The 24,117-nt window shown below is 42.7% G+C and overlaps 1 protein-coding gene across 3 annotated transcripts in view; it reads left to right on the top strand.

Annotated features, from left to right (window-relative positions):
• Positions 1–24,117, top strand: part of cadps2 (Ca++-dependent secretion activator 2) — a 281,294-nt gene that overhangs the window by 28,569 nt on the left and 228,608 nt on the right. The gene's annotated exons all lie outside the window — the stretch shown is intronic.

Genomic DNA, 24,117 nt, shown 5'->3' with positions numbered 1-24,117 from the left:
ATGGCTAACACGGGTCTCTCTCTCTCTCTCTCACTTATTACACATTATTTGTTCCAGCCTGAATTCGAAATGGATTATACAGTACCAGTCAAAGGTTTGGACACACCTACTCATTAAAGTTTTTTATTTTATTTAGACTATTTTCTACATTGTAGAATAATTGTGAAGACATCAACATGTAATAACACATGGAATCATGTAGTAAGCAAAAAAGTGTTAAACAAATCAAAATATATTTTGTATTTTAGATTCTTCAAACTCGCCACCCTTTGCCTTGACAGTTTTGCACACTCTTGGCATTCTCTCAACCAGCTTCATGAGGAAGCCACCTGGAATGCATTTCAATGCATTCAATAACAGGTGTGCCTTAATGTATGGAATTTCTTTCCTTAATGCAATTCTTTCCTTAATGCATTTTCGCCAATCAGTTGTTGTGACGAGGTAGGGGTGGAATACAGAAGATAGCCCTATTTGGTAAAAGACCAAGTCCATATTAGGGCAAGAACAGCTCAAATAAGCAAAGAGAAACAGTCCATCATTACTTTAAGACATGGTCAGTCAATCTGGAAAAACCATCAAGTGCTATGATGAAGCTGGCTCTCATGAGGACCGCTACTGGAAAAGAAGACCCAGAGGTACCTCTGCTGCTGAGGATACGTTCATTAGAGATACCAGCCTCAAGATTGCAGCCCAAATAAATGTTTTTTACTGAGTTCAAGTATCAGACACATCTCAACATCAACTGTTCAGAGGAGACTGCATGAAAGAGGCCATCATGGTCGAATTGCTGCAAAGAAACCACTACTAAGGGTCACCAATAAGAAGACTTGCTTGGGCCAAAATACAATGGACATTAGACCAGTGAAAATCTGTCCTTTTGGTCTGATGAGTCCAAATTTGATTCCAACTGCCGTGAGACGCAGAGTAGGTGAACAGATGATCTCCGTATGTGTGGTTCCCACCGTGAAACATGGAAGAGGAGGTGTGGGGGTGCTTTGCTGGTGACACTGTTTGTGATTTATTTAGAATTCAATGTACACTTAACCAGCAAGGCTACCCACAATAATCCCACATTAATAGTCCCACAATTTTTTTTCTCCACCAGAACAATGGCCCAACAGACCTCCAGGCTGTGTAAAGGCTATTTGACCAATAAGGAGAGTGATTGAGCGCTGCATCAGATGACCTGGTCACCACAATCACCTGACCTCAACTCATTTAAGATGGTTTGGAATGAGTTGGACCGCAGAGTGAAGGAAAAAACAGCCAACAAGTGCTCAGCATGTGAGGGAACCTCCTTCAAGACAGTTGGACAAGATTTCCAGATGAAGCTAGTATAGAGAATGCCAAGAGCTTGCAAAGCTGTCATCAAATAAAATGTTATTTGTCACATGTGCCAAATACAACAGGTATAGATAGATCTTACAGTAAAATGCTTACTTACAAGCCCTTAACCAACAATGCAGTTTTAAGAAAATCCCTAAAAGTAAGCGATAAGAATAACAAATAATAAAGAGCAGCATTAAATGATAATAGCGGAGCTATATACTGGGGGTATCGGTACATTGTCAAGTTTAGAAGCTTCTTTGGCTTAGACTTTGTGCTCCGGGTACCGCTTGTTGTGCGGTAGCAAAGAGAACAGTCGATGACAAGGGTGGCTGAAGTCTTTGACAATTATTAGGGCCTTCATCGCACACTGCCTGGTATAGAGGTCCTGGATGGCAGGATGTTTGGCCCATGTGATGTACTGGGCCATACACACTATCCCCTGTAGTGCTTTGCGGTCGGAGACCGAGCAGTTACCATACCAGGCAGTGATGCAAACCGTCAGGATGCTCTTGATGGTGCAGCTGTAAAACCTTTTGAGGATATGAGGACCCATGCTTAATCTTTTCAGTCTCCTGAGGGGGAATAGGTTTTGTCGTGCCCTCAACGACTGGCTTGGTGTGCGTGGGCCATGTTAGTTTGTTGGTGATGTGGACGCCAAGGAATTTGAAGCTCTCAATCTGCTCCACTACTGCCCCGTCAATGAGAATGGGGCGTGCTCGGTTCCCCTTTTCCTGTAGTCCACAATCATCTCCTTTGTCTTCATTACATTGAGGGAGAGGTTGTTGTCCTTGCACCACATGGTCAGTTCTCTGACCTCCCTATAGGCTGTCTCATCCTTGTCGGTGATCAGGCCTACCGCTGTTGTCATCGGCAAACTTAATGATGGTGACAGTGCAGTTATGAGTGAACAGGGAGTATAGGATGGGACTGAGCACGCAACCATGAGAGGCCCCTGTGTTGAGGATCAGTGTGGCAGATGTTACCTACCCTTACTACCTGGGGGCGGCCCATAAGGATATTCAGGATCCAGTTGCAGAGGGAGGTGTTTAGTCCCAGGGTCCTTAGCTTAATAATGAGCTTTGAGGGCACTATGGTGTTAAACGCTGAGCTGTAGTCAATGAATAGCATTCACACACAGGTGTTCCTTTTGTCTATGTGGGGATTGCAGTAGATTGATCTGTTGATGCGGTATGCAAATTGGAGTGGGTCTATGGTTTCTGGTATAATGGTGTTGCTATGAGCCATGACCAGCCTTTCAAAGCATTTCATTGCTACGGGTCGGTAGTCATTTTAGGTGGGTTACCTGCCTGTTCAGGGGCAGAACGACAGATTTGTACCTTGTCAGCTCCGGGGTTTGAACTCACAACCTTGCGGTTACTAGTCCAACGCTCTAACCACTAGGCTACCCTGCTTTGCCTGTTTGATGGTTCATCGGAGGGCAGAGCGGGATTTCTTATTAGCTTCCGGGTTAGCATCCCAATCCTTGAAGCGGCAGCTCTACCCCTTAGCTCAGTCCGAATGTTGCTTGTAATCCATGGATTCTGGTTTGTACATAGTCACTATGGGGACGATGTCCTCTGCACTTATTGATGAAGCCGTTGAATAGTACAAGGTAGGCAAAGGGTGGCTACTTTGAAGAATCTCAAAATATATTTTAATTTGTTTAACACTTGTTTGTTTACTACATGATTCCATATGTGTTATTTCCTGCGTGGGTGTGTCAAAGTTTGACTGGTACTGTATATGTATTTTTTCACCCATCTACACACAATACCCCATAATGCAAAGTGATAACATGTTAGAATTTCTGGTAAAGTCTAAGAGCTTTGCACACCTGGATTGTACAATATTTGCACATCTTCCAGCTCTGTCAGGTTGGTTGTCGATCATTGCTAGACAGCCATTTGCAAGTCTTGCCATAGATTTTCAAGATGGTTCAATGTCATCTTGGTAAGCAACTCCAGTGTATATTTGGTGTTCTGTTTTAGGTTATTGTCATGGATGCTGTAGCTTTGTAGTGACCGGATGTATTGATACTCTATCCAAAGTATAATTAATATGACCAATCATATCGTGTGGTTCCAATGACGAATTTTGATGCGAGCTACACTTGCGTTCTTCAACAAAGATGGCTGACAAAACATTACGGTGGAACCAAATGTAAGTTATAACATAACAAGTCAAGCAAAAACTGTACACTTGAGAGGAGTATGTTAATGTAGAGACAAATGTTTGTGCATTTTGTTTTTCGTCACTTACGAAAATCGCTATTTATCAAGTTATCTGACTAGCTAACATTAGCCAGCTAGCTAGTGTTAGGAGAATGAATTTGTAATTCCTGTTTTAATGTTGTAGGGGCTCCTGAGGAAACCAGCAAACCAGGCTGTCTTGTGAAACAGTGGATATAAAGAATCTAGCTAGCTAAAGCATTTACTGCAAATTGAATGTACAATTGTGTAAACTTGCCTTGCAATGCAGCTGAAGTAACATAGCTAGCTAACGCTTTACTTGCTTATTGTGTAGTGGAGGATAACAAATAACTATGCCTATGGATTTGTAGCTAGCTACAGTATGTAGCCGATCTGTGTATGGACCCTAAAACGTTACGTTCTGAACTAATATTCATACCAATCTATGAACCTCCATTATCATAGTTGTTGTATCAACTTCAAGTCTGAATGGCATTAATGAAGCCTATGGATAGAGGTAGAATATAATGACTTGATTGTGCCAATGATGCAAGTCCTATATACACATGTACTGTAGTTATGTACTGTAGTTATTACCACGCATGAGATTCCCACATTGTAGCCTGTACATTGAATATATTCACATGTACTCTTACATGTACTCTTCCTTGGCAAATAAAGCTGTGGTTCAGGTATGAATCTCTGAGACATGACTGAAAAAGAATATCAAACTCCATTATTTGAATGATGCTGTGTATGCATGTATGTATTACAATTGTACACTTCAACAGTGTTTGCTGCTCCCGGGACATCAATGATTATACTTTGTAACTACACAATGGACTATAAACATGATTGATTTGTAATTCATATATACAGAAAAAAACAATGCATATCTAACTCCCTTCAGCTGCATTAATCTGAGGACACAGGATAGTATTTCAATGTAATACTAATACATTTCAACCAGTGCAGAATGTGAAACGCTTTATTGAAAGAAGTTCATTATTCAGATGTTATGAATGCATAATAATTATGATAATTGTATTATTATAAATACATTTTCAATCTGTACTTCAATGTACATACAGTCGTGGCCAAAAGTTAAGAATGACAGTCTTTTCTGAATGACAGTCTGCTGCCTCAGTTTGTATGATAGCAATTTGCATATACTCCAGAATGTTGTGAAGAGTGATCAGATAAATTGCAAAGTCCCTCTTTGCTATGCAAATGAACTGAACCCGCCAAAACATTTCCACTGCATTTCAGCACTGCCACAAAAGGACCAGCAGACATGTCTGTGATTATCTCGTTAACACAGGTGAGTGTTGATGAGGACAAGGTTGGAGATCCCTCTCATGCTGATTGAGTTCGGATAACAGACTGGAAGCTTCAAAAGGAGGGTGGTGCTTGGAATCATTGCTCTTCCTCTGTCAAACATGGTTACCTGCAAGGAAAGACGTGCCGTCAACATTGCTTTGCACAAAAAGGGCTTCACAGTAAGATTTCACCTAAATCAACCATTTATCCGATCATCAAGAACTTCAAGGAGAGCGGTTCAATTGTTGTGAAGAAGGCTTCAAGGTGCCCAAGAAAGTCCAGCAAGCGCCAGGACCGTCTCCTAAAGTTGATTCAGCTGCGGGATCGGGGCACCACCAGTACAGAGCTTGCTCAGGAATGGCAGCAGGCAGGTGTAAGTGCATCTGCACGCACAGTGAGGTGAAGACTTTTGGAGGATGGCCTGGTGTCAAAAAGGGCAGCAAAGAAGCCACTTCTCTCCAGGAAAAACATCAGGGACAGACTGATGTTCTGCAAAAGGTACAGGGATTGGACTGCTGAGAACTGGGGTAAAGTCATTTCTCTGAATCCCCTTTCCGATTGAATAGGGGCATCTGGAAAAAAGCTGGATAGATAATGGATAGAGAGAGAGCATGATTAAGCCTTGTTTTTTAAATTCTAACTCGGTCAGTCATCTTACATCAGGAGGTGAAATGCAAAACTGACCTTGGATCATTAACTCTGGGACTACGACGTCTGTCTGTATTTCAATGTATAACATCTCTTTAATAATACTTCCTGTTGACCCGACCAAGTGACATCTCACCTATGATCATGAGGGGCCCTCTGTGTCAGCCATTTCTGTAACGCTTTCTTCCAACTCCTCCTCTGACGAAGAGGTGGAACAAGGATCGGACCAAAATGCAACGTGGTTCGTTCGATACATCTTTAATGAAGAAGAACACGAACAATACAAAATAACAAACGTCGAAAACCGAAACAGCCCTGACTGGTGCAACAAACACAGAGACAGGAACAATCACCTACAAACACACAGTGAAACTCAGGCTACCTAAATATGGTTCCCAATCAGAGACAACAATAATCACCTGACTCTGATTGAGAACCGCCTCAGGCAGCCATAGACTAATCTATACACCCCACACAACCCCAAGACGAAACACACTACAAATAAACCCATGTCACACCCTGGCCTGACCCAATAAATGAAGATAACATAATAAATATAGACCAGGGCGTGACAGAACCCCCCTAAGGTGCGGACTCCTGGACGCACAACAAAAACAATAGGGAGGGTCCGGGTGGGCATCTGTCCATGGTGGCGGCTCCGGCTCGGGACGTGGAACCCACTCTATGAATGTCTTAGTCCCCCCTCCTCGCGTCCTAGGATTGTCTACCCTCGCCGCCGACCATGGCCTAGTAGTCCTCACCCAGAAACCCACTGGACAGAGGGGCAGCTCGGGACAGAGGGGCAGCTCGGGACAGAGGGGCAGCTCGGGGCAGCTCGGGACAGAGGGGCAGCTCGGGGCAGCCCGGGACAGAGGGGCAGCCCAGCACTGAGAGGAAGCCCAGCCAGGTTGTTGAATTCGGCAGATCCTGGCTGGCTGGCGGTTCTGGCAGATCCTGGCTGGCTGGCGGATCTGGCAGATCCTGGCTGGCTGGCGGATCTGGCAGATCCTGGCTGGCTGGCGGATCTGGCAGATCCTGGCTGGCTGGCGGATCTGGCAGATCCTGGCTGGCTGGCAGATCCTGGCTGGCTGGCGGATCTGGAAGAGTCTGGCGGCTCCACGCAGACTGGCGGCTCCACGCAGACTGGCGGCTCCACGCAGACTGGCGGCTCCACGCAGACTGGCGGCTCCACGCAGACTGGCGGCTCCACGCAGACTGGCTGCTCCACGCAGACTGGCAGCTCTGAACGGGCAGGAGACTCCAGCAGCACAGGAGAGGAGGAAGGCTCCGGCAGCGCTGGAGAGGCGAGGCGCACAGTAGGTCTGATGCGTGGTGCTGGCACTGGTGGTACTGGGCCGAGGACACGCACAGGAAGCCTGGTGCGGGGAGCTGCCACCGGAGGGCTGGGGTGTGGAGGTGGTACTGGGTAGACCGGACCGTGCAGGTGCCCTGGAGCTCTTGAGCACCGAGCCTGCCCAACCTTACCTGGTTGAATACTCCCGGTCGCTCTGCCAGTGCGGCATGGTGGAATAGCCCGCACTGGGTTATGCAGGCGAAACGGGGATACCGAGCGTAAGGCTGGTGCCATGTAAGCTGGCCCAAGGAGACGCACTGGGGACCAGATGCGTAGAGCCGGCTTCATGGCATTTGGCTCGACGCTCAATCTAGCCCGGCCGATATGCGGAGCTGGAATAGAACGCACCGGGCTATGCACCCGCACTGGAGACACCGTGCGCACCACAGCATAACACGGTGCCTGCCCGATCTCTCTAGCCCCCCGGTAAGCACAGGGAGTTTGCGCAGGTCTCCTACCTGACGTAGCCATACTCCCTGTTAGCCTCCCCCCAATATTTTTTTGGGGGCTGACTCTCGGGCTTCCAACCGCGTCGCCGCGCTGCCTCTTCAAACCAGCGCCTCTCCGCTTTCCCCACCTCCAGTTCTTCCTTGGGACGGCGATATTCTCCAGGCTGTGCCCAGGGTCCTTTTCCGTTCAATATCTCCTCCCAAGTCCAGAAGTCCTGTGATCGCTGTTGCTGCCTTTGTTGCTTCTCCTGTGGCTCCTGCTTGTTGACACGTTGCTTGGTCCGTTTGTGGTGGGTGATTCTGTAACGGCTTTCTTCCAACTCCTCCTCTGACGAAGAGGTGGAACAAGGATCGGACGAAAAGGCAACGTGGTTTGTTAGCCATAGACTAATCTATACACCCCACACAACCCCAAGACGAAACACACTACAAATAAACCCATGTCACACCCATGTCACAACGGCTTATTTTTTTATAGATATGAAAACAATAACTGCGATATGACTATTTAATCTAAAGCAGCAGATGTCACATTTAGGAAATGTCAATACAGCCCAGTGCTGCTTACCTGAGATGCCATCTTCGTAGGTGTCCTCTTTGACTTCCTTTTGTGTCTGAAAAATGTTGCTTTCAGAACAACTATTTTTGATTGAAAATGAAGGTTTTGCTCTCGACAAATGTACCCCCATAGCATATAACAATTTGCCTGTGAATAACCACACCTTCATACTAACATGCTACTGTATGCAGAATTCTTGACGCACAACCGAAGTTTCTGCCATATCCTGCCAACACGCTCACAAGCGAGCCACTCAGGAGTAGAATGATGACGTGTGGAAGAGGGAAAGGAATGCGATGGGAACCACAATTTGTTTCAAGTTGGGGAGGGCTAATAGCTGAACAATAGACAATTCAACCTTTACTAAAGAAAAGTCTAATAGCCGACCTCGGTGTGAACCACCACCCCCCCACCCCACAACACAGACCAGATTTGCCCTAATGACCAAGGGGCAGCTTGCTACTCAATGTAATAAAGTAATGACTTTTCAAATAAGTTACCTTACACGTTATGTTGGCTGACAATTTGTTAGCTATGTTGTCCTGCCGAATCACATAGCATATCATTACAGCAGTATGTACCGGTATGTTAGCTATCTACCCAACGTTAGTAGTTATACATCAAACTTGCCACTATTAACTATAGGCCAACTACCCAATGTTTATTGACTTGATTATTCTCATCATTCTTCGCTTAGCAAAATGGTATAGTTGTTGTGCTTTCGCAATGGACATTCGGGTACTTTCACTCTGGCGATCTATAAGCTGGACAAAAGAACCAGTCAAAATTCACCAAAGGCTGAAAAACGGCTTAAGAACGTTGGCTAAACTGGAACACTAGCACGAGCCCATAGCAAATTAATGGAGTCGAATGTTCGCAGAACCTGTTTTGACTGGAGTGATGCTTAGAATTCCATTAAATGTATCTATTTTACCACTACAATCTGTTCCTCTGACAAAACTGGAAAAAAAACAACTTGTGTAGAAAGTAAACATCCGCACCTCGATGGTGTCAACTGTGCTTTTGTCTGCGTAATGAAAAAGTAGGGAAAAAATAAAAACTTTAGACTATTTCTGGTCTAGTGATCGATGACAAATGAGCTCGCTGCCCAGACTTACATAATTACAGAGGAGATTCTCCTGATTTTAAAATGGTACCCGTGTAACAGTTTTGCTTTTGTCCCTCTCCTCGTCCCTACCTGGGCCCGAACCAGGGACCCTCTGCACACATAGACAACAGCCTCCGTCGAAGCATCGTTACCCATCGCTCCACAAAAGCCTACTTTCTACACGGGATTTCAGAGCACTCTGAGTGTACCAGAGCACATAGAAATTACTTTACGAGCGCTCATCACCCGTTGAATATGGCCTGTGTCAGTAAACGTTGGGAAAAAAGCGTAATTTAAATTGTTTCCAGCAGGACATTTACAGTCACCAAAGCTCTGGTTAACACTAAAACTGCCTTACCAGCTCTGCTAGGGTGAGTAAAATGGTTAGTGGTCTCATTTGTGTCTGGAAGTAGCTAGCCAACATTAGCTTGGGTGCTTGACTGCCGTTGCAAGGCCAGAACGCTCAAATCAACCCTACTCCTCGGCCCGAACGTCCAGTGCGGCATCTGTCGTTCTGCCCCTGAACAGGCAGTTAACCCACTGTTCCCAGGCCGTCATTGAAAATAAGAATTTGTTCTTAAACCGCTTGAAACTCCCCATCCCGGATCCGGGATCGTGAATAAAGCCTCAGGCTCATTAGCATAACGCAACGTTAACGATTTCTGAAAATCGCAAATAAAATGAAAATAATGTGCCTGCTCTCAAGCTTAGCCTTTTCTTAACAACACTCATCTCAGATTTTCAAAATATGCTTTTGAACCATAGCAATTCACTAATTTGTGTAAGTGTATGCTTATCTAGCTTAGCATTGAGTAGCATTTAGCATGCAACATTTACACAAAAACCAGATAACCAAATAAAATCATTTACCTTTGAAGAGCTTCGGATGTTTTAAATGAGGAGACTCTCAGTTACGTAGCAAATGTTCAGTTTTTCCTGAAAGAATCTTTGTGTAGGAGAAATCGCTCCGTTTTGTACATCACATTTGGCTAACAACGTCAAACTTTTTCCGAATTAACTCCATAATATCGACCGAAACATGGCAAACGTTGTTTGGAATCAATCCTCAAGGTGTTTTTTCACATATCTCTTCATTGATATCGTTCGTGGAAGCCTGCTTTCTTCTCTGAATTCCATGAAAAAATACTTGCAGCTGAGGTTTGCGCACCAATTTCGGCGCAGGACACCGGGCGGACAACTGGTAAATGTGGTCTCTTATGGTCAATCTTCCAATGATATGCCTACAAATACGTCACAATGCTGCAGACACCTTGGGGAAACGACAGAAAGGGCAGGCTCATTCCTCTCGCATTCACAGCCATATAAGGAGACAATGGAAAACGGAGCCTCAAAAATCCTGCTGATTTCCTGGATGCCGTTTCATCTTGGTTTTGCCTGTAGCTCACGTTCTAGGGCACGCACAGAGAATATCTTTGCAGTTCTGGAAACGTCAGTGTTTTCTTTCCAAAGCTATTAATTATATGCATAGTCGAGCATCTTTTTGTGATAAAATATTGAGCTTAAAACGGGCACGTCTTATTATCCAAAAATGATATAGCGCCCCCAGAGTTTCAACAGGTTAACTGACTTGCCTGGTTAACTTCTTGAAACTCCCCATCCCGGATCCGGGTTTGTGACTAAAGCCTCAGGCTCATTAGCATAACGCAACGTTAACGATTTCTGAAAATCGCAAATAAAATGAAAATAATGCGTCTGCTCTCAAGCTTAGCCTTTTCTTAACAACACTGTCATCTCAGATTTTCTAAATATGCTTTTGAACCATAGAAATTGACTAATTTGTGTAAGAGTATGCAAAGCTAGCATAGCATTTTGAGTAGCATTTAGCATGCAACATTTTCACAAAAACCAGATAACCAAATAAATAAAATCATTTACCTTTGAAGAGCTTCTGATGTTTTCAATGAGGAGACTCTCAGTTACATACCAAATGCGCAGTTTTTCCTGAAAGCGTCTGTGTGTAGGAGAAATCGTTCCGTTTTCTACATTGCGTCTGGCTACCGAAACGACCCGAAAATTCAGTCACCTACAACGTAAAACTTTTTCCGGATTAACTACATAATATCGACCGAAACATGGCAAACGTTGTTTGGAATCAATCCTCAAGGTGTTTTTTCACAAATCTCTTCATTGATATGCAGTTTGTGGAAGCTTGCTTTCCTCTCTGTATCGCATGGAAAAATACTGGCAGCTGAGTTTTGCGCACCAATTTCGGCGCAGGACACCGGGCGGACACCTGGTAAATGTGGTCTCTTATGGTCAATCTTCCAATGATCTGCCTACAAATACGTCACAATGCTGCAGACACCTTGGGGAAACGACAGAAAGGGCAGGCTCATTCCTCTCGCATTCACAGCCATATAAGGAGACAATGGAAAACAGAGCCTCAAAAATCCTTGTCATTTCCTGGATGCCATCTCATCTTGGTTTTGCCTGAAGCTCACGTTCTAGGGCACGCACAGAGAATATCTTGGTATTTCTGGACACGTCAGAGTGTTTTCTTTCGAAAGCTATCAATTATATGCATAGTCGAGCATCTTTTTGTGACAAAATATCTTGTTTAAAACGGGAACGTTTTTCATCCAAAAATGAAATAGCGCCCCCATAGATGTAAGAGGTTAAATAAAGGTTAAAAAAAAGAAAAAAAAGAGAGGAAAACTGTCTGAATTTACAAACAGGCAATTTCTCTGAATGGAAACACCATAATATTAATCAAATTAAGCCAAATTTTCTAAAATCAATCCCAAACACTATGTTATTACAAAAAAGGTTTTAGTACTCCCTATTGGTATTATCAAATGTTTCTCAAATATGCCCTCTGGTGGTCAAACTAGCAATAACTTGCATTAACAGAAGAAATAGCTAAGAATGGAGTGACGTGCCACAGAATGCTGCAGCAGCACGCAGAGTGTCCCGCAGTATGACGCAACTTTTAAAGGAGAAACCACTAGGCGCCCTTCTTTGTCAGGCTTTGGAACACATTTGTAGAACCTTACAGATAACCGTATGTGTGGTACAGAGATGAGGTAGGTAGTCATTCAAAAACATGTTAAACACTATTACTGCACACAGAGTGAGTCTATGTAAATTATTATGTGACTTGTTAAGCACATTTTTACTCCTTAACTTATTTAGGCTTGCCCATATCATAGGGGTTGAATACCTATTGACTCAAGACATTTCAGCTTTTTATTTAATTTGTAAAATGTTCTAAACATTAATTCCACTTTGACATTATGGGATATTGTGTGTAGGCCCATTTTAAATTCAGCTGTAACACAAAATGTGGAAGAAGTCCAGGGGTTTGAATACTTTCTGAAGGCACTGTAACTCTCAGATCAGCTGTTTGCTCAGAGTTGGGGGAGGTTCACAACGTGTGTGTGTGTGTGTGTGTGTGTGTGTGTGTGTGTGTGTGTGTGTGTTAGCCTTTAAGTCTCTAGATGGATGATCTAGTATTCAAAGTGCATTGGAATACTGAACTTCGTGAATGTATTTGAATGATGCCTAACAATGTGAATGTCAATACTTGTTCTATTTAGAATGGATTCTGAAATAGCTAAAGGCGCATTAGGCCTAAGTGTGTTTTCAAAAACAGATTGTCAGTTAGTCTTAGTAGTTTGTTTTGCAAAGCAGGCGGAAGGTGTAGTATTTAACTACAGGGTGTGTTCTTTCCTAAGGCCACAGGTGTCATCTTTCTGGCACGATTTTGTATCTTGTTCACCAGGATTTACTACATTGAATGCTTGTTTTCCTTCATACAGCATCTCCCCTATCTGGTGGCAGACTGTCAGTGTTATTTCCCTGCTGAAAGGGAAAATCCTTGGTGTGGATTGACTGATTTCAGGGATTGGAACTGTCTGACTTGAGTGCTTCCAACACAAGGCTACCGCAGATTGGCTGGTATGATTATTGTGTGTGCTTGTGCAGTGTAATACCTAAAGACATACCGAAAGCAGACGTTGGGGGATTTGAAGCGCTTTAAGGCTCTTTTGTATCAATGTTGTATTACATCTGTGCGCATACAGTGTGTGTCACTAAGTGAGAGAATGTCTACTGTAGTTCTCACCTGTATGATTGTTCACATATGGAGAAAATATGCATTACTCCCAATAAGCAGCTGTTAGCGCTCTGGTCTAGAGAAGCCGATACTTGTCATGCGGTGGAACTGATGTTGCCATGACGATGCCGGGAGACGTCACGCTCTAAATGTGGTGCAGTCAACACGCTGTCACCAAGAGAGGGGTGGAGAAGAGTGTGTGTGTGTGTTGCTTACGTGCCTTTTTGGCGAGCAACACTTTGTGGAAGGTACTAAGCTGCTCTCACATCATCATTACTTATATTATTAAAATTCACCCAATAATGTTGTTTAAAAGCCCACTAGGCTACTCATTTGTTGTCATTAAATGTCCTGAACAATAGAAAGGAAAATACCGTGTGTGTGTGAGCGCATTAGGCCACCTTCTTGAATATTGTTCCATTTTGAGACATTCAGTTACATAGCATTGTTTAAGTATTCCGCATGTAATGTTAATGGAGGCTAACATGGCTGCCATAGAATGTTGAAGTGTCATGCAAAATGCATAATAATGCAGAAAACACATTTTATAAAAAAAATTCATCAGTTTAGGTGAGCTGTATATTTCGTAAAAGCGACTCTTCTTTCGGACATCAATATGGCAGCCACTCCGGTTGAGAACACTCAGAACTGTTGTGACATAGTTGCAATCTATGAATATAGGTAGATAACAATAAAAAGGTACAGAGCAATTGTTTTGCCTGGTTCTCAATGGTTTTAGCAGACCCGGGGGTCTCCTTGTCCCCCAGCTCCGCTAAAACCATTGGGAACCATGTCCCGTTTTCAAGAAAATTCCGTCATGGCTTTAGAAGCTTCTCAAATCAAATCAAAGTTTGTGTCACGTGCGTCGAATACAACGTGTAAACCTTAGTGAAATGCTTACTTACAGGCTCTAACCAATGGTGCCAAAAAAAGGTATGTTTGTGTGTAGGTAAGTAAAGAAATAAAACAACAGTAGAAAGACATTTGAAAAAAGAGTGGCAAGGCTATATACAGACACTGGTTAGTCAGGCTTATTGAGGTAGTATGTACATGTATGTATCGTTAAAGTGACTATGCATATATGATGATCAGAGAGTAGCAGAATCATAAAAAGAGGGGTTGGCGGGTGGTGGGACACAATGCAGATACCCCGGTTAGCCAATGTGCAGGAGCACTGGTTGGTCAGGCCAATTGAGGTAGTATATACATGAATGTATAGTTAAAGTGACTATGCATTTAAGATAAACAGAGAGTAGCAGCAGCGTAAAAGAGGGGTTGGGGGGGCACAATACAAATAGTCCGAGTAACCATTGGTTACATGTTCGGGAGTCTTATGGCTTGGTGGTAAAAACTGTTGAGAAGCCTTTTTGTCTTAGACTTGGCACTCTGGTACCGCTTGCCATGCAGTAGTAGAGAGAACCGTCTATGACTGGGGTGGCTGGGGTCTTTGAAAGGGCCTTCCTCTGACACCGCCTGGTGTAGAGGTCCTGGATGGCAGGCAGCTTTACCCCAGTGATCTACTGGGCCGTACGCACTACCCTCTGAAGGGCAATTGCCGTACCACGCAGTGATGCAACCAGTCAGGCTGCTCTCTATGTTGCAGCTGTAGAACCTTTTGAGGATCTCAGGACCCATGCCAAGTCTTTTTAGTTTCCTGAGGGGGAATAGGCTTTGTCGTGCCCTCTTCACAACTGTCTTGGTGTGTTTGGACCAATCTAGTTTGTTGTTGATGTGGACACCGAGGAATTTTAAGCGCTCAACCTGTTCCACTACAGCCCCGTCGATGAGAATGGGTACGTGCTCCTTTTCCTGTAGTCCACAATCATCTCCTTAGTCTTGGTTACATTGAGGGATAGGTTGTTATTCTGTCAACACCCGGCCAGTTCTTTGACCTCCCTATAGGCTGTCTCGTCATTGTCAGTGATCAGGCCTTCCACTGTTGTCGTCAGCAAACTTAACCTTTTGCGTGTAGGGGGCAGTATTTTTGTTTTTGGCTAAAAAACGTACCCATTTGAAACTGCCTATTTCTCAGCCCCAGAAGCTAGAATATGCATATAATTGTCAGATTAGGATAGAAAACTCTAAAGTTTCCAAAACTGTAAAAATATTGTCTGTGAGTATAACAGAACTGATATTGCAGGCAAAAGCCTGAGGAAAATCCAATCAGGAAGTGCTTTTATTTTTGAAACCTCTCTGTTCCTATGCAAGCCTATCCTCCATTTAAAGGGATATCAACCAGATTCCTCTTTCTATGGCTTCCCTAAGGTGTCAGTCTTGAGACATAGTTTCAGGCTTTTATTTAGAAAAATGAGCGTGAAGGATCACATTGCGTGAGTGGACAGGTGGGGGCTCTGAGTTTTGCGCAACTGAGTAAAGTGGACATTGTTTTTCCCGCTGTTATTAAAAAAGCTACACACTCTGATAAATTATCATTTTATATATATATATATATATATATGTATATATATGTATATATATATGTGTATATATATGTGTATATGTATATGTATATATATATGTGTATATGTATATGTATATATATATGTGTATATGTATATATATATGTGTATATGTATATATATATGTGTATATGTATATATATGTGTATATGTATATATATGTGTATATGTATATATATGTGTATATATGTGTATATATATATATGTATATATATGTAACTTGAGGATTGATTATAAAAAAACATATGACATGTTTCTGTGGACATTGGATATTATTTGGAATATACATCTGCGTTGTCGTGACCGCTCTTTCCTGTGGATTTCTGAACATAACGTGACAAACAAACTGAGGTATTTTGGGTATAAAAATAATCTTTATGGAACAAAAGGAACATTTTGTTGTGTAACTGGGAGTCTCGTGAGTGAAAACATGCGAAGATCATCTGCCCTGTGGGTTGTTTGGAGAATATCATGTGAGTCCTGCTTGCTGCTGCTACTGCTGTTGTTGTTGAAGAAATCTGTCTAATCCGAGGTGAGTGATCGCTGTCCTAATGTCCAGAAGCTCTTTTCTGACGTAAGATACGGTTGCAGAAACTTTATGTACAAAATACTTTACAACTATCGAAAACCCCCCACATAATAGCACAATTGGTTAGGAGACCATAAAACAGTTTCCAAGGCTAATTTACATCATTTGAGTCATTTGGAGGTGTACCTGTGGATGTATTTCAAGGCATACCTTCAAACTCAGTGCCTCTTTGCTTGACATCATGGGAAAATCAAAAGAAATCAGCCAAGACCTCAGACAAAAAATTGTAGACCTCCAAGTCTGGTTCATCCTTGGGAGCAATTTCCAAACGCCTGAAGGTACCACGTTCATCTGTACAAACAATAGTATGCAAGTATAAACATCATGGGACCACGCAACTGTCATACCACTCAGGAAGGAGATGCGTTCTGTCTCCTAGAGATGAATGTACTTTGGTGTGAAAAGTGTAAATCAATCCCAGAACAACAGCAAAGGACATTCTGAAGATGCTGGATGAAACGGGTACTAAAGTATCAATATCCACAGTAAAATGAGTCTTCTATCGACATAACATGAAAGGCTGCTCAGCAAGGAAGAAGCCACTGCTCCTAAACTGCCATAAAAAAGACAGACTATGGTTTGCAACTGCACATGGGGACAAAGATTGTACTTTTTGGAGAAATGTCCTCTGGTCTGATGAAACAAAAATAGAACTGTTTGGCCTTAATGACCTTCGTTATGTTTTGCGGAAAAAGGGGAACGCTTGCAAGCCGAATAACATCATCCCAACCGTGAAGCACAAGGGTGGCAGCATCATGTTGTGGGGGTGCTTTGCTGCAGGAGGGACTAGTGCATTTCACAAAATAGATGGCCTCATGAGGAAGGAAAATGATGTGGGTTATATTGACGCAACATCTCAAGACCTCAGTCAGGAAGTTAAAGTTTGGTCACAAATGGGTCTCCGAATGGACAATGACCCCAAGCATACTTCCAAAGTTGTGGCAAAATGGCTTTAAGGACAACAAAGTCAAGGTATTGGAGTGGCCATCACAAAGCCCTGACCTCAATCCTATAAAAAATGTGGGCAGAACTGAAAAAGCGTGTGCAAGCAAGGAGGCCGACAAACCTGACTCTGTTAGACCAGCCCTGTCAGGAGGAATGGGCCAACATTCACCCAACTTATTGTGGGAAGCTTGTGGAAGGCTACCCAAAATGTTTGACCCAAGTTAAACAATTTAAAGGCAGTGCTACCAAATACTAATTTAGTGTATGTAAACTTCACTCACCCAATAATAGCTGAAATAAATAATTCTCTACTGTGATTCTGTCATTTCACATTCTTAAAGTTGTGATCCTAACTGACCTAAAACGGGGACGTTTTACTAGGATTAAATGTAAATTTACTAGGATCCAACTGTAAATGGCTTCCTCAAATCGGCCACAGAGAATGAGAGCTCACAGTCCTTGGGAGCGGGCCGCGTTGGTGGCACAGTGTTATCCTCAGTGGGCAAAGAAGGTATTTAGCTTGTCCGGGAGCAAGACGCCGGTGTCCGCCACGTGGCTGTTTTTCCCTTTTTAATCCATGATTGTCTGGAGTCCCTGCCCCATACATCTCGTCTCTGAGCCATTGAATTGCGACTCCACTTTTTCTGTACTGACGTTTTCTGTACTGCCTTACAGAAGTAATGGTTTTAGCGGAGCTGGGTATTTCCTTGCCCCCAGCAGCCAAATCAAACTCTGCACCATATTGTGACATTTTCTTGATAACGACCTATACGTGTATACATAGATTTAGGAATTAGAATACTAAGATGGACATGAAGTGTCTTATGATTGTCCAAAGGTCAGCCATGTTGGTCAGGGAGTTGGTCAACCATGGTTTGCCAGTACTGGGATAAGATATTGTGTAAAACAATGAATGTGAAGTATTTTTCTGCACTGTATGTGTGTTAGCTAGCTAGCCAGACTTTTTTTTTATAGGAATGGTTGCTTTTAATTTTTCAAATTAACTGCCAATATGCCAACATTCCATTCAAACAATGAAGTCAATACACAGCCGTACACTGGCTCAAATCAGTTGATAGACAAGTTTGTAAATTCAAAAAGTACTAATATCGTATCATATAATAGCACTCAGAGCTAATAGACATTATTGTCTGTTTAAATATATTTTAGTCTATTTACACAGAAAATTGCTGTAAAACCTGTATAAACTGTATTTAGATTTTTTGACAATATTTTAGGTTGACTATAATTTCATTACATGTCTTACTTTTATTTTCCTGCATAATTGAAAGCAGGAAATGCATCACCTATGCCTCTTCTGGTTTTGGATTTCTCCCTGACCAAGATGGCTGCCATTTTCACCCCATTATGGAACTTTGAGGGTTTATGACATACTGTATCACTAATAGTTCTACATGGCTATAAGGCTGTTTTTAGCCTTCAGGCTTAAACCTCTTAGGGATCCCTTAAAGCGCCAATCCCGTTAGTGGGATAGATTTGACAACATCTAGTGAAATTGCAGAGCGCCACATTCAAACTACAGAAATATCAATATTCAACATTCACGAAAAATATAAGTGTAATACATCAAAATAAAGCTCAACTTCTTGTTAATCCAGCCACTCTGTCACATTCCAAAAAGGCTTTATGGGGAAAGCACACCATGCAATTATCTGAGGACAGCGCCCCGCATACAAACACATAAATCATTTTTCAACCGGGCAGGTGCGACACAAAAGTCAGAAATAACGATATTATAAATGCCTTACCTTTGAAGCTCTTCTTTTTGCAATCCCAAATGTCTGTGACACAATGAATTGTCATTTTGTTGGATTAATTCCTTCTTTATATCCCCAAAAAGTCAATTTATTTGTCGTGTTTGATTCAGAAATACACCGGTTCCAACTCGCCCAACATGACTACAAAGTATCTAAGTTACCTGTAAACTTGATCCAAAAATTTCAAACAACGTTCCTAATCCAACCTCGGGTGTCCTAAAATGTAAATAATCTATAAAATGTAAGACTGGATAAACAGTTTCCAATAGCGAAGAAAATTAACACGCGCACCAAAATACTAGAGACCTTCAGAGTGACACGTACAAAGAACAGCACTACTTCTTAATTTCTCAAAAGAAAAACAACGAACAATTTCTAAAGGATGTTTACATCTAGTGAAAGCCATAGAAACTGCAATCTGGGCCCTAATAAATCAGGATTCTCATAGAAAAGTATTGGAAAACACAATGACCAATTGTTTTCCCCTGGATGGATGTGCTCTGGGTTTCGTCTGCCAAATAAGTTCTGTTATACTCAAGACATTATTTAATCAGTTTTAGAAACTTTAGTTTTTTCTATCCAATACTACCATGCATATTCATATCCTAGCTTCTGGGACTGAGTAACAGGCAGTTTACTTTGGGCATGCTTTTCATTCGGATGTGAAAATACTGCCCCCTATCCCGAAGAAGTTTTAAACAAGTTTCCCCAGCCAATGTGTTTACATGCGCAATGGAAGAAAGACTTATCTGACGCGGAGTACCATGAAGAAAGTGTTCACACTAAAATGTAACCCATTGCAGCATTGCTTGGATGTGTGTTTGACAGTGTTAGTATATCACGGTCTTCCACTAGGATAGAGGCAAACTGTCTCCTCTGGTCTTCACAATTTCCATAAATAGCTGTGTGTGTGTGTGTGTGTGTGTGTGCGCGTGTGCGCTCTTAGTCATGGTTGCATCTGCTCTCACCCGAGGGTGTGTCTCAGATCACAATAGAACAGTCACCCTTGGTGCTCCTCTTAAATTATTTCAATAGCTCTGACCGATGCAGTACAGGCAACACACAATTACTCAATTAGTCCTGACTGTAGCGGAGCAGGTCCACCCACCATGCCCTGCTGTGCTCTGGGAGACTAATGAAGAGGAAGTGGAGAGAGGAAACCGAAGAAGGGAGGGCAGAGTGCACACAGGCATTTGGCAAACACTAAACAACCTGAATACCTTTTTCATACTACAGATGTGTGTGTGTGTACAGACTGAAGGTAAAGCAGAGTAGAGATTGTTTTCTCAGGGAGGGAGCAGTTTCCTGCCTTTCTGTCTGCTTTGTCTGACACAAGCAGGTTTGTCCCAGAACAGATCCTTACTGCTTATCAACAACGCTTAATCCTCCTCCTTTACATAAACCTATCTATATCTAGTACCATATCTATACAGTGCATTTGGAAAGTATTAAAACCTCTTCTTTTTCCACATTTTGTTACATTGCAGCCTTATTCTAAAATGGATTACATAATTTTCCCCCCTCATCAATTTACACACAATACCCCATAATGACACAGCAAAAAGAACTGAAATATCACATTTACATAAATATTCAGACCTTTTACTCAGTACTTTGTTGAAGCAACTTTGGCAGTGATTTACAGCCTCGAGTCTTCTTGGGTATGACGCTTAGATGGCCACCACCATGCTTCACCTAAGGGAGGGTACCAGGTTTCCTCCAGACGTGACACTTGGCATTCAGGACAACGAGTTCAATCTTGGTTTAATCAAACAAGAGCATCTAGTTTCTCGTTGTCTGAGGTGCCTTTTTGGAAAACTCCAAGTGGGCTGTCGTACCTTTTTTACTGAGGAGTGGCTTCCGTCTGGGAACTCTACCATAACATAAAGGCCTGATTGGTGGAGTGCTGCGGAGATGGTTGTCCTTTTGGAAGGTTCTCCCACCTTTTATAGACAAGTGTGCCTTTCCAAATCATGTCCAATCAATTGAATTTACCACAGGTGAACTCCAATCAATGAAGTTGTAGAAGCATCTTTAAGGATGATTAAAGGAAACAGGATGCACCTGAGCTTAATTTCAATTCTCATAGCAAGGGATCTGAAAACTTATGTAAATAAGGTAATTCTGTTTTTATTTGTTAATGCATTTGAAACGTTTATTTTTGCTTAGTCATATGGTGTTGTGGGTAGATTGAGGTGGGGGGGAAAAAAATGTAATACATTTTAGAATACGGCTATAATATAACAAAATGTGGAAAAAGTCAAGAAGTCTGAATGCTTTCCAAATGCACTCTTCTGCTGTCCCCTCTTGAGAAAATGGAGAGAATGTGGGTATAGTGATGGAGAGGGAGGGATTGAGCAATGGTGAAATGGAGAGGCGTGAGAAACATGAGTGCAGAGGTAAAGGCTACTAGGGGGTTTGTAAGGGATTTGCAGAATGAAGAATTTGAAATGGAAAAAACGCTTTGTTGCGCTAGACATGTGTCAGAGCGGGTGAGCTAAGGCATGTATCTTAATATGTGCCAGTTTGCTACAGTATGAAAATAATCCTGCAGGAAAATTCTCAGCAACAAATGAAGATCCTGTGTGAGAAAAATAGATGGATATGTGAATACATCTATACATTAATTTGTACACTGAAATGTACAACAGACTGAGATGGACCGAGGCTGAAGCTTGGTTTCCATTCAATTGGCGACAGATTTTCATGCAAATATTCTAAAATCCGCATAAAGAAAATGTGCATTTTCCCACCAGAGGTCTGTTTCCACCAAACAGGCTTGTTGCGGATGTGTTTCCATCACATTTTTTACTCTCCCGATAGTTTTGTCACAACTGTTGTGTTAAATAGCAAATGTGCCTACTCCAAATGTGTTCTAGCCAACAATAGCTCCAGATACAGTGCGTCTACATGATGAGATTATGATGAGATTATTATGGATATTTGCCAACAATAGCTCCAGATACAGTTCAGGTAGGCTCGTCTTACATGATGAGATTATTATGGATATTTTTATTTGGCAACGTCAGTCAAGCATCGCTCATCATGCCACCAGAATAATATTTATTGGAAAGGAGCATGAAGCTCATCACGTGTACTTTCACCACCCTGTCAAGTCATTCATAATTTATTTAATCTATAGCCTAATAAACCGCACAGTTTCCCGAGTTGTAATGGACGGACCACACACCATATCATCGCGTGACTCCAAGTTTACACTGATCATTTTTTTATTTTATTTTACCTTTATTTTACTAGGCAAGTCAGTTAAGAACAAATTCTTATATTCAATGACAGCCTAGGAACAGGGCGTTAACTGCCTGTTCAGGGGCAGAACAACAGATTTGTACCTTGTCAGCACAGGGATTCGAACTTGCAACCTTTCGGTTACTAGTCCAACGCTCTAACCACTAGGCTACCCTGCCACCCCATATGATGGTTATTAAATCAATATGTCGCATAAGTGTTTTCACAGCCATTTCTAACAATTTGTTCGTTTGACATAAAATTAATTATCTGTCTGCGTTTATAAAATTATACCGACACGTCCTGTTTCCATCACAGCTGTCTTGTTTTTTTTCTATATGGTGAGACTTTACTCATAACTGGATGGAAACGTAGTTAGGGAGAGATGGGAAAGAGGGATGGGACTGAGCCCGCTTGTGGCATCCTCTGATGATATCACACGTGAGCGCACTATTGCCTCTCCTAATGGCTCTCAGAAGGAGCGTGCAGCGGTAGATGACACTACTCTACAGCCTACGTCACGCTGTTTATGGAAAGAAGCACAAAACCCAGAATACCAGCAGTGGTGTTATATATGTCTGAATCTGGCAACTGGGGCTGCTAATAGTGTTTAAATGTGTGCCCAAGGTAACACAGTGAAAGGTTGTTATATCTGTTTCTGAAACATTTACCTGGCTATCCAAACTCCTTGCTCTGGCCCAAAAGTACCACGCCAACGGATGTTGATTTCTTCTCGCACTGAGTCTGGAGTTAAATACCGCCCGACAATTTCTAGAATGGAAATCCGTTCTAGACCGTATCATTGGTCCCAGAAACCGATGGGTTGGGCCAGAGCCAGAACACACGTGGGTAAAGTGGCATTTTGAAAATGGATTTGATACTGATTGGTTAGAGATGATCCAATCGCTGATGTTACTTTTTTTTGTTTTGATGTCACCACAAACGACTTCAAATATTACGGTCTCATATTGACATACTTTTGTGAAAATATAGTGTATGTGGACACCGCTTCAAATTAGTGGATTCCGCTATTTCAGTCACACCCATTGCTGTTATTGTGAAGTGGAAACATCTAGGAGCAACAACGGCTCCGCCGCAAAGTGGTAGGCAACACGCGCTCACAGAACAGGACTGACGTGTTTCAGCACTCTGGAACTTGACAGTGAGTATTGAAACCAAACTTCCTCTGGAAGCAACGTCAGCCCAAGAACTGTTTGTCGGGAGCTTCATGAAATGCGTTTCCATGGCCGAGCAGCCATACTCAAGCCTAAGATCACCATGCGCAATGCCAAGTTTTGGTTGGAGTGGTGTAAAGCTCGCCACCATTGGATTCTGAGCAGTGGAAATGAGTTCTCTGGAGTGAATAATCACGCTTCACCATCTGGCAGTCCGACGGGCAAATCTGGGTTTGGCGAAGGCTGGGAAAAGGCTACCTGCCCGAATGCATAGTGCCATGTTTGGTGGAGGAGGAATAATGGTCATGGTTCGGGCTATACCCCTTAGTTCCGGTGGAGGGAAATATGAATGCTACAGCATACAATGACATTGTAGACAATTCTGTGCTTACAACTTTGTGGAAACAGTTTCAGGAAGGCTCTTTCCTGTTTCAGCATGGCAATGCCCCCGTGCACAAAGCGAGGTTCATACAGAAATTATTTGTTGCGATCGGTGTGGAAGAACTTGACTGGCCTGCATAGAGCCCTGACCTCAACCTCCTCGAACACCTTTGGGATGAATTGGAATGCCGACTGCGAGCCAGGCTTAATCGCCCAACACTAATGCTCTTGTGGCTTAAATGGAAGCAAGTACCTGCAGAAATGTTTCAACATCTAGTGGAAAGCCTGTTCAGAAGAGTGGAGGCTGTTATTGCAGCAAAGGGGGGACCAACTCCATATTAATGCCCATGATTTTGGAATGAGATGTTCGAGCAGGTGTCCACATACTTTTGGGCATGTAGTGTGTATATAGTGAATGATAGAGCAGCGGAATAATTCAGTTTGAGTGGTCAGGCAACTGAAACATGGCTCTGGCAGGTACAGTGGGGCAAAAAAGTCAGCCACCAATTGTGT

Source organism: Oncorhynchus masou, chromosome 15 (genome assembly GCF_036934945.1).
Source record: "Oncorhynchus masou masou isolate Uvic2021 chromosome 15, UVic_Omas_1.1, whole genome shotgun sequence".
NCBI lineage: Eukaryota > Metazoa > Chordata > Actinopteri > Salmoniformes > Salmonidae > Oncorhynchus > Oncorhynchus masou.
The sequence above is the reverse complement of the archived record's forward strand: the minus strand, read 5'-3'. Positions and strand labels throughout refer to the sequence as shown.